Source organism: Lepus europaeus, chromosome X (genome assembly GCF_033115175.1).
Source record: "Lepus europaeus isolate LE1 chromosome X, mLepTim1.pri, whole genome shotgun sequence".
Taxonomy (NCBI): domain Eukaryota; kingdom Metazoa; phylum Chordata; class Mammalia; order Lagomorpha; family Leporidae; genus Lepus; species Lepus europaeus.
In genome coordinates this window covers 18,810,759-18,825,728 of record NC_084850.1, presented here as the reverse complement: position 1 = coordinate 18,825,728, position 14,970 = coordinate 18,810,759, and the positions used below count along the sequence as shown (strand labels likewise).

At 39.9% G+C, this 14,970-nt stretch overlaps 1 pseudogene; it reads left to right on the top strand.

Moving 5' to 3' along the window:
- The first annotated feature begins 3,097 nt into the window (after positions 1-3,097).
- On the top strand, positions 3,098-14,182 carry LOC133752494 (lactoylglutathione lyase-like; annotated as a pseudogene).
- The last annotated feature ends 788 nt before the right edge of the window (positions 14,183-14,970 follow it).

Below are 14,970 nucleotides of genomic sequence, written 5' to 3'. Positions count from 1 at the left end.
CAGCTGAATATAGAACCAACAATGTTTAATTTTATGAGCAGCAAATCTGATATATAAATCTGTGGATGGCCGGCGCCATGGCTCACTAGGCTAATACTCCACCTGTGGCACTGGCACTCCAGGTTCTAGTCCTGGTTGGGGCACTGGACTCCGTCCCAGTTGCTCCTCCTCCAGTCCAGCTCTTCGCTGTGGCCTGGGAAGGCAGTGGAGGATGGCCCAAGTGCCTGGGCCCTGCACCCGCATGGGAGACCAGGAGGAAGCACCTGACTCCTGGCTTTGGATTGGCGCATCACGCCGGCTGTAGCGGCCATCTGGGGGCGAACCAATGGAAGTAAGACCCTTCTCTCTATCTCTCTCACTGTCCAACTATGCCTGTCAAAAAAAAGAAAACCTGTGGATGACAAAAGACTTTAAGTTGCCATGTTTAAAATTATAAACTTATTATAAACTCAACAAGAGGCACTTGCTTACTTCACACAGCCTTTTTTGAAAGCACCTGTAGGATTTTACAGAGCATTTAACCCTTTTAGGCCTCTGGGGCTTTCTCATTAAGATAACCATCATGTCTATTAACACAAGATCATTAGACTTTTTAACTTTCAAACATTTGTAGTAGTAGCATTTTATATTATAGAAACTTAAAATTTAGGACGACTTCACATCTGGACAGTACTTCTAATATAGTCCAAATAGCCTGATTAGTTGGTGTCTCTACAAGATGAGAGACATATATATCCTTCGATTTTTTTCAGTTGGGCCCAAACTGGAAAAACTGAAGTCCAAAATTTACTGGAAATTTCAGAGTCCAAATTCTTTGGAACTTTGATTTTTGATTTTTTGAATGACTGTCAAGGATGCCAAGAAGGCTCAAAATCCAGAATATCTGGTTGGAATAAGATTCCTTAACATCATGACATAATGAAAATAATCACATATTTAAATAACCCATAGCTCTTAATAAAAACTCAGCTGTTTTCAAACAATTAGAATTTAACAGACATCAAGAGAATATAATAGATTACTTTAACTTATTGCTTTAACAGAGAATTAGATTAGTTTGTAAAAACATATTAGTTAAACAAACCCAAATAATTTTCTATAGAACATGCTGAGTACCAAAGTTTACATTTAGACACATTTATCTCATTTGCCTTTACCCAATTTAGATTAGCAGTTACACCTAAATGCTGATATTATATCTCTATTTGAATTCAATTAAAATTAAAATTGCATTCATCTAAAACAAGTACTAATTACCCATTGCTGTTTCATTGAGTACTGATCACCTGGAAACCTGTTAAAATAAATTGTGAAATAAGTTCAGCAAGTTACAAAGCAATATTTTAAAGGTAGTGATCTTTGATTTGAGAGAGAAATTCCTTCAAACTCAGTGTCTAGTTACAGTTGCCTTTTTCCTAAGAACACCTTAGGCCCATGATATCATAGTCAGCCACATGGGGCTGCTTCTGAAACAAGAGTTCAGGCAGCTGCCAGACAGCTCCCAAAAGTGATGGTGGGCCAGAGGTCCTTGTACCAAACCTGATTTTCCAGTTCGGCCTGCTCATAATAAAACAAAAGAGCTATCAGAAGGGTGGGATACCTAATTTGTTTCTCAATAAGCAGGGAGCCCAAAAGGATGGGAGTACCGCTCCCTTGCTATTCTTATGGTAAAACTGGAACAAGAGAGGGACCAAAGACCAGTTGGAGGACTAGGGCTGGAGAGTGAAAGCATGGAGACAATCATTCCCAAACTGATAAGACAGAGAGAGTAGACTTTGGACCAGACCTGGTTCTAAGATAAAGTCGGAATTCCTAGATGGGAAGGGGAGGTACAGTGAGATAGTAAAGAGTTGGGGCCACAAACATGGGAGGCAGATGTTTTGGCTTAGGCCCTTGACCTCTAGTGGAAACCTTGGAGGCCAATAGGACCTCGGCCAGAGAGCAGTACACATAGAAGGTTTAGATCAAAAATAGAAAAGCTTGAGCATATGGGATCTCCTTCCATTTTCCTGAACGCTCACAGAAGTGATAAAGATCTTGAATGATATTGTTGTACCTGAGCGAGTGCAAACAAAGGAGCTCCACACATTGATAAAATTCGATGGTCCTTTATTGCCGGCGGTGGAGAGTGGGCTCATGCCCTAAAGAACTCTGAAGCCCAAAGCAACAGGGTTTATAAAGGCAAAAACCACAAAATCGGGAGGGGAATACATGGTTACTGGGGTCAAGCTGACCTAAAACCTATGCAAAACTAGTATCAATTATAATCTTGACAATACCAGTTACAATCTTAACAATTCCAATTATAATCTTGACATTAATCCAGGTATTGGTTTTAATCATATGTAGGACATAGACAAATTACATTTTTATCATTAACCCAGGTGTAGCCTATTCACTTCCAAGCTTGAGCAATCATGGTAAGGGTTTCTGTGCTCTGCCAAGTGTGATGTAGTGGACTGCTATTGTTCAACTGTTTTAGATCATAGTTTCAGACCAGAGTCTCACGGTGTGGGGGGGCACCTTCCCAGAATGGAGTCTCAAATGCTCCAAAATGGAGTCCCTACTGTCAAGGTGCTACTTCAATATCAAGGTCAAAACACTCTGACTTTGGGCCAATCCCCCAGGAGGGGCCACTTTAAAGATGAGGCATGGACGTTTGAGGGCATGGAGCCAATTTGAGAGGGACCATATTAAAGAATTGGATGGAACACGGTTAGAGAAAAGTTCCCATTGCAACCTGTAGAGTCAGATCCGTGGATTGCAAGCGTCCTTGAATCCTGGCAATCTGACTAATGAGAGAATATGGGAGCAGAAGGCAGGGTCGTCACCCAAGCACCCACTGGAGCCCATGGCTTAGCCTGTAAAAAGGGAACACAGGTTGAATCATCAATCACACCCACTGTTACCCGGACACAGTGTCCATAGAGACTAAAAGCCTTAAGTAGGAGTTGTGGTTAGTGCCTAGTACTACAACTTAGAAAAGCCTTGGACAAGCAGAAAATAGTAGACCACAACTCAAAGTAGGGTCATCGTGAGAATTTCCTGTTCTGTGTCTTACCTCAGAATTTGGAAGGCCGGTGTATGGATGGAGAGCATGGAGCATTCGGTGGCGTGGAAGGAGTTCCGGGGGTGTGTTTTGCTACTGGCAGAAATCCAGGACCCCAGAGCAGCTCAGAGGTCCCCAAAGGGAGAGCAAAGTCACTGGGGGATGCTGGATCACCAATGTAAAGTTTTCCAGGCCAATGCACCAATGTTATGTATTTCTGTTAGGCCATCACAAAACACACCAAACACTGGAGTAAGGGAAAGGGTTTATTGGGAAAAATGCAGCAGACTGGAGGGAAGGGGAGAAGAAGGAAAAGGAGAGTAAGAGAGAAAGAGGAGAGATGAGAGGAGAGAGGGGAGTGAGAGAGGAGAAGAGGAGGCTAGAGAGAGAAGAGAGAAGCCAAGAGAGCAGAGGAGCCAAGAGACTGTATTATTAATTTTCAATCAATAAACTCAAATTTACTTCTGCTGTCCAACCTTTTCAAGCAAAACCTGGAGAGGTTTGGTGAAAGTAGAGATAAGCCTTTAGTTTACCTGTGATGCTTTTGCTTTGATTTCTTGTTGCTCTGGCTTTGCTAAAGAGACCTTAGGGTTTTGTTGCTCTCCACACCTCTCCAATTTCAGTACCAAGGGTGAGGGGAAGATTGGGAGCAGCGAGTGAACAGGAACCTCTCACAGAGCGCTGGAGAGGAAATCAATTCTCTCCTTGCCTGGAGACGCAAACATAATGAAAAGATCTGGGCGTCATAGGAGACCATAGAATGAGTCAGCAAATCAATGCTGGTTTGTTTTTTGAAAGCTAATGTGATGCTGTGATGTGTAATAATAACAAGAATACAATCTGCAGGAATCATAAAATAACTCCATAGCATTGATCAGGACCTTATTAGGGTGATGTGATCAGCTTGGGGTCTGTAATTGAAGAGGGATGTGAAGAAGTCACAGAGGAAAGTGAGGGCTGTTGTGGCTTGTCCCTGAATCCTGTGTGCTGCAAGGACTCAGCACACAGACTCTCCTCTCTTGTTGTCCCATTGGGTGTTGCAATGACAACATACTGAGCCTACAGGCTCTGCAAGAGTGAAAGATAGAGATGGCACAGCGGGGGTGGAGGTGGAGTTTGCCAGGAGGCAGAAGGTTTACTTAGGTAGCAAAGGCAGCACCAGGGGTTACACCGAAGTAAGTCAGAAAGCTAGTGATGAGGCAAGGCAACTGCACAGGGGCACAGAGTTAGCTGTATCTTTGGCCAGGAAGGATTGTTCACTTTTGCAGCTTGGAGTCAGTGGGTTTGGTAGGGGAGAATTAGAGCATACTGTCAGGTTCAGACTCGGGGGGTGGGGGCTATTCTGCCCCAAGTGATAAGTGAAAGGACCAAGGGCTGGCCTTCATCTCTAAGAACTTGGTGTCATTGGTTGTTTAATAGCAGAATTGTTGATTCAAAAAATCTGAATATAAAGGCAATACATAATTATTGTAAGAAATTTGGAAAATAGAGAAAATCAAAAGAGGGCACTGATAGCATGTTGGTGCTTTCTTTTCTCCCTGTCTTTGTTCCTTAAATGTGCATGAAGTACTGCTATATTATTAAAGAGTTTGAGTCCTGGAATTAGTCTGCCTGGGATTGAATACTGGCTCTGACATTTAGTAACCATGTGTCTGTGAGCAAAATCAATTCTGTTCTCAGATTGTCAATTTCCTCATCTGTAAAAACTGGAAAGGGTGGGTGTTTGGTGCAGTGTTGGAATGACCACATCCCATGTTGGAGTGCCTGGTTTGAGCCCCTGCTCCTCCACTCCCAATCTAACTTTTTTCTAACACACATCCTGGGAAGCAGTGGTGATGTTTTAAATACTTGATTCCCTGCCACCTCAGTGGGAGACCTGGATGGAGTTCCTGGCTTCAGTCTGATCCAGACCCAGCTGTTGCTGGCATTTGGGAGAGTGAATTAGCTGGATGGGAGATCTCTGTTCTTCCCTCTGTCTTTCAAATGAAATGAAAATAAATAAAAGGTAAAAATTAAAAAAGTGGGATAATGCCAGTAACTGATTCACGAGGAATGTGATTAAAAATTAAAGATTAAACACAGTATGCATACCATGTAAAGCTTTAAAATAGAGCTTGACATATTTTGAACACCATTTGTTTTAGTCATTAAATGAATATATTATAAATGCTGAATTTTAAATATTCATATATACATAAATTTATTATTTAAAGCATGTGAATTTGTTTTTTATTTATGTATTTATGTATTTATTTATTTATTTTTAAACTTTTATTTAATGAATACAAATTTCCAAAGTACAGCTTATGGATTACAATGGCCTCCCCACCCCAAACTTTCCTCCCACCCGCAATCCTCCCCTCCCCTGCTCCCTCTCCCCTTCCATTTGCATCAAGATTCATTTTCAATTTTCTTTATATACAGAAGATCAATTTAGTATATATTAAGTAAAGATTTCAACAATTTGCACCCACATAGAAACACAAAGTGAAACATACTGTTTGAGTACTAGTTATAGCATTAAATCACAATGTACATCACATTAAGGACAGAGATCCCACATGAGGAGCAAGTGCACAGTGGCTCCTATTGTTGACCCAACAAATTGACAATCTAGTTTATGGCGCCAGTAACCACCCTAGGCTGTCGTCATGAGTTGCCAAGGCTATGGAAGACTTCCAAGTTTGCCAACTCTGATCATATTTAGACAAGGTCATAAAAGACAGAGTGAGGATAGTAACCAATGATCCTAAGAGTGGCATTTACCAGGTATGAACAATTATACAGCATTAAGTGGGGAAGAGGGCCATCAGTACACACAGGTTGGGAGTAGAGCCATTGGTGGTAGAGTAGAGGTTATGATTACAAAGGAATGAGGCCCAAGTATGCTAGACAGGGTCTAGAACAAAGGACAGAGTCATTACTAGAGGAGCTAAGAAAGGTGCTGTCTAAGCTACAATTAAGTTTTCTGATTGAGAGGCAAATAGAACCTGACAGAAGGGGCTTGATAATAATCTGGTGGGCTTTAGGCCTTGTAAGTGAAGAGGCCCAGACCTATCTATCTCTTCACATGGGGTCCATCCTAAGGGAGGTGTGAACCTCCTAGGGGAAGGCACTCTGTTGACTCTCATTACTTAGCTGGCCTGGGAGGAGAGTTGTCCAGGTAATGGCAGGTGGCATCTCTAACAAGAAATTTACAGTTCTGCTTACAATATTGCTGACCCTACTTGGCTGTCCCCTCAGCTGCAGTGGTCACTTTGGAAGTTGGGCTGAGTGAAGGGCTTTTCAGCTTAGAGCCAATAAGATCTGTGGCTCTGACCTGGGCATCCTTCGACTCCCTGGCATGTTTCTAACTCCACCATTTGGGGCAAGTCCAATTGAGCATGTCCCAAATTGTACATCTCCTCCCTCTCTTATTCCCACTCTTATATTTAACAGGGATCACTTTTCAGTTAAAATTTAAACACCTAAGAATAATTGTGTGTTAATTACAGAGTTCAAACAATAGTACTAGAACAAAAAAATACTAAAATGGATAAAGTATTACATTGTACATCAACAGTCAGGACAAGAGCTGATCAAGTCACTGTTTCTCATAGTGTCCATTTCACTTCAACAGGTTTTTCCTTTGGTGCTCAGTTAGTTGTCACCGATCAGGGAAAACATATGATATTTGTCTCTTTGGGACTGGCTTAATTCACTCAGCATGATGTTTTCCAGATTGCTCCATCTTGTTTCAAATGACCGGATTTCATTGTTTTTGACTGCTGTATAGTATTCTATAGAGTACATGTCCCATAATTTTTTTATCTAGTCTACTGTTGATGGGCATTTGGGTTGGCTCCAGGTCTTAGCTATTGTGAATTGAGCTGCAATAAACATTAATGTGCAGATGGCTTTTTGTTTGCCAGTTCAATTTCCTTTGGGTAAATTCCAAGGAGTGGGATGGCTGGGTTAAATGGTAGGGTTATATTCATGTTTCTGTGGAATCTCCAGACTGACTTCCATAGTGGTGAATTTGTTTTTTTAAAGATTTATTTATTTATTTGAAAGTCAGAGTTACACAGAGAGAAAAGGAGAGGCAGAGAGAGAGGTCTTCCTTCTGCTGGTTCATTCCCCAATTGGCCGCAATGGCCGTAGCTGCTCTGATCCGAAGCCAGGAGCCAGGAGCTTCTTCCAGGTCTCCCAAGCGGGAGCAGGGGCCCAAGGACCTGGGCCATCTTCTTCTGCTTTCCCAGGCCATAGCAGAGAGCTGGATCGGAAGTGTAGCAGTGGGGTCTTAAACCGGCGCCCATATAGGATGCTGGCACTGCAGGTGGCAGCTTTACCCTCTATGTCACAGTGCTGGTCCCCATAAATTTATTAAGCTATGTACTATTATGTGTCAGGCACTGTTCTAGCTACTGTATATACAGCAATAAAAACAACAATAAGTGCATATTGCATGTGTAGCTTTGTGTTTTTCTTTATCAACTTAAATTATATCATGAACATTTCCCCATGTCGTTAAATATTTCTTCGAAATACTCCTTTAATTCAGTGCATAGTATTCCTTTATATTACTCACACAACCCCCAGTTGCTGGGCATTTTGATTGTCCATTTTCTTCATCATTATAAATAGGTATTATTGTACACAATTCTTTTTCTGAACGTCTGTCCCCTATCCCTGCCCCTGTATTAGGATTGATTTCCAGAAGGGGCATTACTGAGTTGAAGGCTTATGATGCAGAAAGCCAAATTATTTTTTTGAAAGATTTTAATAATTTCCCTCATCTTGGTTTGATTGTTCCTTTCTGCTACTGTGTAACTTTTATAAAGAAATCTTTTCAAGGTCTTAGATGACTTTCAGTGTTTTCCAGTATGAGTAGAGTAGCTAGAAAAAAGTCAGAATACTCCATATTGAGTATGAAACATTTTATAGTATGGCCAGTCAAGGACTTCTGTGCCATAGTGAGGTGTTGGTGTAATGGAAAAGGCAAAAGCAAGGTGAAATTGTCCCATGGGCCTTTCTTTCTATCATTCTTCTTTTTCAATATTTTTCTCTTCCTTTCCTGTGGGCCTCAAGCATTCACATGAAAGCAACAGATATGATATGCCACTAACACCTTAGTGTGAATGAGTTGGATGTGCCAAAAATGCCAGTACTTAAAATGGACTCAGGGGGTGGATATTTGGCCTGGCAGTTATGATGGTTAAGATGCCCACATTCCACATCAGAATCAGTGAGTTTGATACTCTGCTCCAGCTCCTGACTCTAACTTACTACTAACGCATATTCTAGGAGGCTCAAATAATTGGATTACTGCTACCTATGTGGGATACATGGATTGAATTCCCATCTCCTGGCTTTGGCCCCTTTGGCCACTATGGACACTTGAGGATCTCTCTCTCTTTCTCTCTCTCATAAATAAATAAAAATTTTACTTACTGTATACTTCGCTGATGGCGAAGAGAATCTAGCTATGAGATTATTATTTAAGTTCTTATTTTGGCTATGCTATTACAGAAAAATGTTAGCCATCTCTTTTATAAGGTCTAAAGATTAAATTGTGCGTCCTACAGATTCCTTTATAATAGAATTAGTTTCCTACCTTGAGAAGAATAGAGAAATGAAAGAACAAGTTGGGCTTAGAATAGAGAAATGAGGGAGCAAGTCCTAGATCGCTTGCTGACAATAGCAATATCACATGAATACTTAGCAAACCGTTTCAACCATTAGATAACAACTTAAGAAAACATCTACCAGAAGGTCCAATGCCTTCTATAAATTTTAAGAATCATGTATTTGAAAACACCTCTTAAATATCTAACATGGTGTAGTTTGTTTAACCAGTAAATTTAAGCACAACCATATGAAATGTTTTTAGTTTCTTTCTACCAACAAGTTTAAAACATATGATACACAGATTCAGGTCCCACAAATTAAAATGTATCTCTGATTGATTTTAGCAGCTTAAATTTATGGACAATCTTATCTATAAGCCATTTAAAATAAAACTCTTAATAAAATTTCCCCATGTGGACATACAATATGTACACACATATAACATAACATAATAGACCAATATAGCAATTTCAATAATAGCTTTTAAAATCTTTAACTCTTTTTGTAGATTGCCAATTGATTTGAATTGCTTTTTGTTTTTAGTAACCTCAGTTAACCATACTTTCTCTCAGTTGGTACTGTTAATACATTATTGGCTTCATCTGTTTACAGAGCCATCCCAAAGCACTGAATACAATAGAAGTGGCTGGAAAAAGTCCATAGGAACCTATAGGAGGACAGCTAAACACAGAACCAAGAACGCTTTAGTTTTATGAGCAGCAAATCTCATATAACTGTGGATGACAAAAGACTTTAAGTCGTCATGTTTAAAATTATAAACTCATCAACCAACAAGAGGCACTTGCTTACTTCACAGTAGTTTTGAAAGCACATGTAGGATTTTACAAGTATTTAACCCTTTAGGCCTCTGGGGCTTTCTCATTAAGATAACTTTCATGTCTAGTAACACAAGATCATTAGACTTTTTAATTCTCAAACATTTGTATTAATAGCATTTTCCATTATAGAAACTTAAAGTTTGGTACCACATCACATCTTGACAGTACTTCTAATATAATCCAAATAGACTGATTAGTTGGTGTCTCTATAAGATGAGAGACATAGGTCCTTCGATTTTTTCAGTTGGGCCCAAACTGGAAAAACCAAAGTCCAGGATTTACTGGAAATTTTAGAGACCAGATTGTTTGAAACTTTGATTTTTTGAATGCCTGTCAAGAATGCCAAGAGGGCTCAAAATCCAAAATATCTGGTTGAAATAAGATTCCTTAAAATCATGACATAACATAGACCAAATTTGATCATTGTTACAAGGTGATTACTCAAATCTTTGAAAATAAGCACATATTTAAATAACCCTTAGCTCTTAATAAAAAATTCAGCTGTTTTTGAACAATTAGAATTTAACAGACATCAAGAGAACATAATAGATTACTTTAACACATTGCTTTAACAGAGCATCAGAGTTTAATTCTATGTCAAAGAGAAATTGAGCTTCCTGTGATCTTTTGCTGTGAGGTTTCCTTCCTTTACCTTCTTTCATATTGATGACCATGTTTCTGTGTTTCTGTGTGTAACACATCTTTAAGCATCTTTTGCAGGGCAGGATGAGTGGCAACAAATTCTTTCAGTTTCTGTTTGCTATGAAAAGTCTTAATTTCACCTTCATTCACAAATGAGAGCTTTGCAGGATATAATATTCTGGGCTGGCAGTTTTTCTCTCTTAGTACCTGGGCTATGTCTCGCCATTCCCTTCTAGCTTGTAGGGTTTCTGATGAGAAGTCTGCTGTGAGTCTAATTGGAGATCCTCTAAGAGTAATCTGGCGTTTCTCTCTTGCACATTTTAGGATCTTTTCTTTATGTTTCACTGTGGTGAGTTTGATTACAACGTGTCGTGGTGAGGATCTCTTTTGGTCATGTTTATTAGGGGTTCTATAAGCTTCCTGTACTAAGATGCCTCTGTCCTTCTCCAAACCTGGGAAATTTTCTGCTAGTGTGTCACTGAAAATGCCTTCTAATCCTTTCTCCCTCTCCATGCCTTCAGGAACTCCTAGAAACCGAATGTTGGGTTTTTTAATAGTATCCTGTAGATTCCCGACAATATTTTTTAGATTTCTGATTTCTTCTTCTTTTTTTTTTGGTTTGATTGTTTCCTTTCCTGTTCTCTGTCTTCTAAGTCTGATATTCTCTCTTCTGCTTCGCCCATTCTGTTTTTAAGGCTAATGTGTTTGTTATTTGATCTATTGAATTCTTCATTTCATTATGATTTCTCGTCACTATCACAGTTTCTTGTAAAAACCTTCCTTTCAGACCAAAGGGAAAGGAAGTTTTAAAGTGAGAATATAATTTTCCTCATGGGCATTGTCTACCTTAGAAAAACTACTACAGAACACGCCTGTGACTATAGACTTGTAGTTCAGGCCACCGAAGATTAGAGATGGGTCACGGGCACTCCCTTGACTTGCATCCTCTGGTCTGCTTTAACACAAACCAGGAGGAAAAGAAAGCTCGGCATCAGAAGCAATGGGTGGCAGGCCTATTAATGGCTGATCTGTACAGTGATCTGCCCTCAAGGAGACCCAACAGGCCAGTCCACTGCAGTGGCTTTCAAAGTGGTAAGCCTGAGAGCTTCAGCAGAAGTCAGCTTGTGAAGAGCCCTGGCAGCTCTGCCAAGAGTTGGATCACTGGAAATGGACCTGCCCTGGAGTCGAAGGATGCCCAGGTCAGAGCCACAGATCTTATTGGCTCTAAGCTGAAAAGCCCTTCACTCAGCCCAACTTCCAAAGTGACCACTGCAGCTGAGGGGATGGTCAAGTAGGGTCAGCAACATTGCAGGCAGAACTGTAAATTTCTTGTTAGAGATGCCACCTGCCTTTACCTGGCCAGCTCTCCTCCCAGGCCAGCCAAGTAATGAGAGTCAACAGAGTGCCTTCCCCTAGGAGGTTCACACCTCCCTTAGGATGGACCCCATGTGAAGAGATAGATAGGTCTGGGCCTCTTCACTTACAAGGCCTAAAGCCCACCAGATTATTATCAAGCCCCTTCTGTCAGGTTCTATTTGCCTCTCAATCAGAAAACTTAATTGTAGCTTAGACAGCACCTTTCTTAGCTCCTCTAGTAATGACTCTGTCCTTTGTTCTAGACCCTGTCTAGCATACTTGGGCCTCATTCCTTTGTAATCATAACCTCTACTCTACCACCAATGGCTCTACTCCCAACCTGTGTGTACTGATGGTCCTCTTCCCCACTTAATGCTGTATAATTGTTCATACCTGGTAAATGCCACTCTTAGGATCATTGGTTACTATCCTCACTCTGTCTTTTATGACCTTGTCTAAATATGATCAGAGTTGGCAAACTTGGAAGTCTTCCATAGCCTTGGCAACTCATGACGACAGCCTAGGGTGGTTACTGGTGCCATAAACTAGATTGTCAATTTGTTGGGTCAACAATAGGAGCCACTGTGCACTTGCTCCTCATGTGGGATCTCTGTCCTTAATGTGCTGTACATTGTGATTTAATGCTATAACTAGTACTCAAACAGTATGTTTCACTTTGTGTTTCTATGTGGGTGCAAACTGTTGAAATCGTTATACTAAATTGATCTTCTGTATATAAAGAGAATTGAAAATGAATCTTGATGCAAATGGAAGGGGAGAGGGAGCGGGAGAGGGGAGGATTGTGGGTGGGAGGGAAGTTATGGGAGGGGGAAGCCATTGTAATCCATAAGGTGTACACTGGAAATTTATATTCATTAAGTAAAAAAAAAAATTGAAAAAAATAAATAAATAAAAATTTTAAGAAATAGACTGAGGAAACAAGAGAAAAGGAGCTTGTAATGTTGATATTTGGGTGCCATGATGGTAGAGATTCCCTCACTGGGGCATCACAACACAGATTGTTAGCAATTGTCTTCACTTCACATGAAAGTGAATAAGGTATTGTCTTTGCCTCAAAAAGCTTCCAAACTTGCAGGATTGCCTAAAAAAGCACCTGTAATTGTACTCTAGGTAGATTGAGATTCATATCTGAAGACAGAAATGATATGGTTTATTGATTGACTAGATTTAATATGTAACAGTAAGGAAAACTTCAAGGATGCAGCAAAGTTTTTGGTCTGAGCAACTAGAAGAAAGAAAATAAAATCAGGGCTGGTGTGGTGTAGTGGGTCAAATTTTTGCTTGCAACAGTTGCATCCATTTGGGGAGTTAACTAGCAAATGAAAGATCCCCTCCCTCCATCTTTCTCTCTCTCCCTCTCTCCTTCCCTCCCTCCATCTCTGTTGCTCTACCTTTCAAATCAATATATCAGAAAAAGAAGGTAATATTTACTGTGATGGGGACCCATTAACAGATGGTGAGCAGTGTTTTGGGAAAAAGGAACATTTGTGCTCCCAGTGTTGTGATTTGTGATCATGTAGCTTTGTAATGCAGAAAGTTACCTGATTTTAAGAATAAGGGATTGGGGTACATATAGTCCATGCTTCACTGATCATGCCCACATGCTGGAGCAGAACTGTGTCCATGCAAAGGGGGCAATCGACACCTTTTAAATTTGCACAAAGATGTCATATTAGCTAGTATTGGCTTTGGTTGAGCCTGGTCAAAAGGTGTTCATTGCTATTGTTGAGTATGTTTTTCCCCATGAAAACTCATGATGAAACCTACTTTCACAATGAGGTAGTGATGGAGAGTGGAGACCTTTTGAGTGGATTTATGCCTTTTTGTGTGTAAACGGGTTAGCTCTCATGGGAGTTTAGTCTCCTTTCTTTTCTTCTGTACTTGCCTGCTTGCCACACTTTCATGTGCTCCCACCAAATTATGCCCTCTGCCATGTTATAACACAGCATGAAGACTTCACCAAATGAAAATATTTCATCATGAACTTCCCTGCCTCCATAACCATAAGCCCAAAGAAGTTTACTTCTTTCCTTTGTGAATTACTCAACCTTGAGTAATTTATAGTAATAGAAAACAGACTGAAACATTCTTGAGTAAGAATAAGTGGTTAGAAAATGGATGGAGGTGAGACTTAGTAGTGTGCATCATTGGTGAGGCCACCCTGAATTGCTGCTCTGATGTGGACTCCAGCACCAAGGATTTTTTATTGCAACAGACCATGCTACAAGTTAAGGATCCCAAGAAGTCATTAGATTTCTATCCTTGATTTATTGGAATGATGCTAATCCAAAAATTAGATTTTTTTTCTATGAATTTTTCACTCTATTTCTTGGCATAGGAGGATAAAAATGACATCCCCAATGATAAAAATTAAAGAATAGCATGGGCATTTTCCAGAAAAGCTATCCTTGAGCTGACACACAATTGGGGAACTGAAGATGTTGAGATCCAGAGTTACCACAGTGGCAATTCAGACCCTTGAAGATTTGGTTACATTGGAATTACTGTTTCTAATGTGCATAATGCTTGTAAAAGATTTGAAGAACTGGGAGTCAAAATTGTGAAGAACCCCGATGATGGTACAATGAAAGGCCTAGCATTTATTCAAGATCCTGAGGACTACTGGACTGAAATTTTCGATTCTAACAAAGTCACAGCTATCATTTAATTGTGTGGGAATGGTCCTTTGATATGTCAGTGAGACAGAGTTAAGAAAAAAAACATGCAATTCAAGATGCTCAGATACCCAATGGCTTTGGGGTTGATGGATCGTTGTCCCAATTCAAATTGTTCTTAACTTTATGTCCTTGGATATAGTCATATGACTTTACTTTTTGGATAATAATTAAAACAATTCTCTTCAGAAACTGAACTGCATTTTCCTTCTTCTGTCTCCTAAACATTGCTTCTCTTAAAGTATTCTCTGAATGATTTACATGCTAAAAAAATTTGCCATGTTTTTGCTGCAGTTATCTTCTGGGGTTTCAGTTCCTCAGGAAGAGCTTTTCATGATGGAAAGTAAAGAACACTGAACAAAAATGAACTTTATGTGTACTTCAAAACAAGAAAGTGGATGGAATTGGAGAGTATTATGCTTAGTGAAATAAGCTCGACCCAAAAATACAAAAAAAAGAAAAACCCAAAAAGAAAATAAAAGATGTTTTCTCTGATTTGTGGAAGCTAACATAAAATACAAAAAACCTGAATGTATAAGAGTGAAACTGATATCTTATGATTTGATTTTGTTTATAGCCTTTGTCTATATTCCTGTGGAACAATGGTCTTTCTACTTACTACTGGTTGAATATTATATTTAGTGGAGCATTAAGCCTGTGCATATAAAGCAAATTGAAAGTACATCATGGGGAGGGCGCCAAGATGGCAGAATATGGAGAGAACTCACTGATAGTCCAGGAAAATATAGTTTAATAAAAGTGGAGATACGGTAGTCTCAGG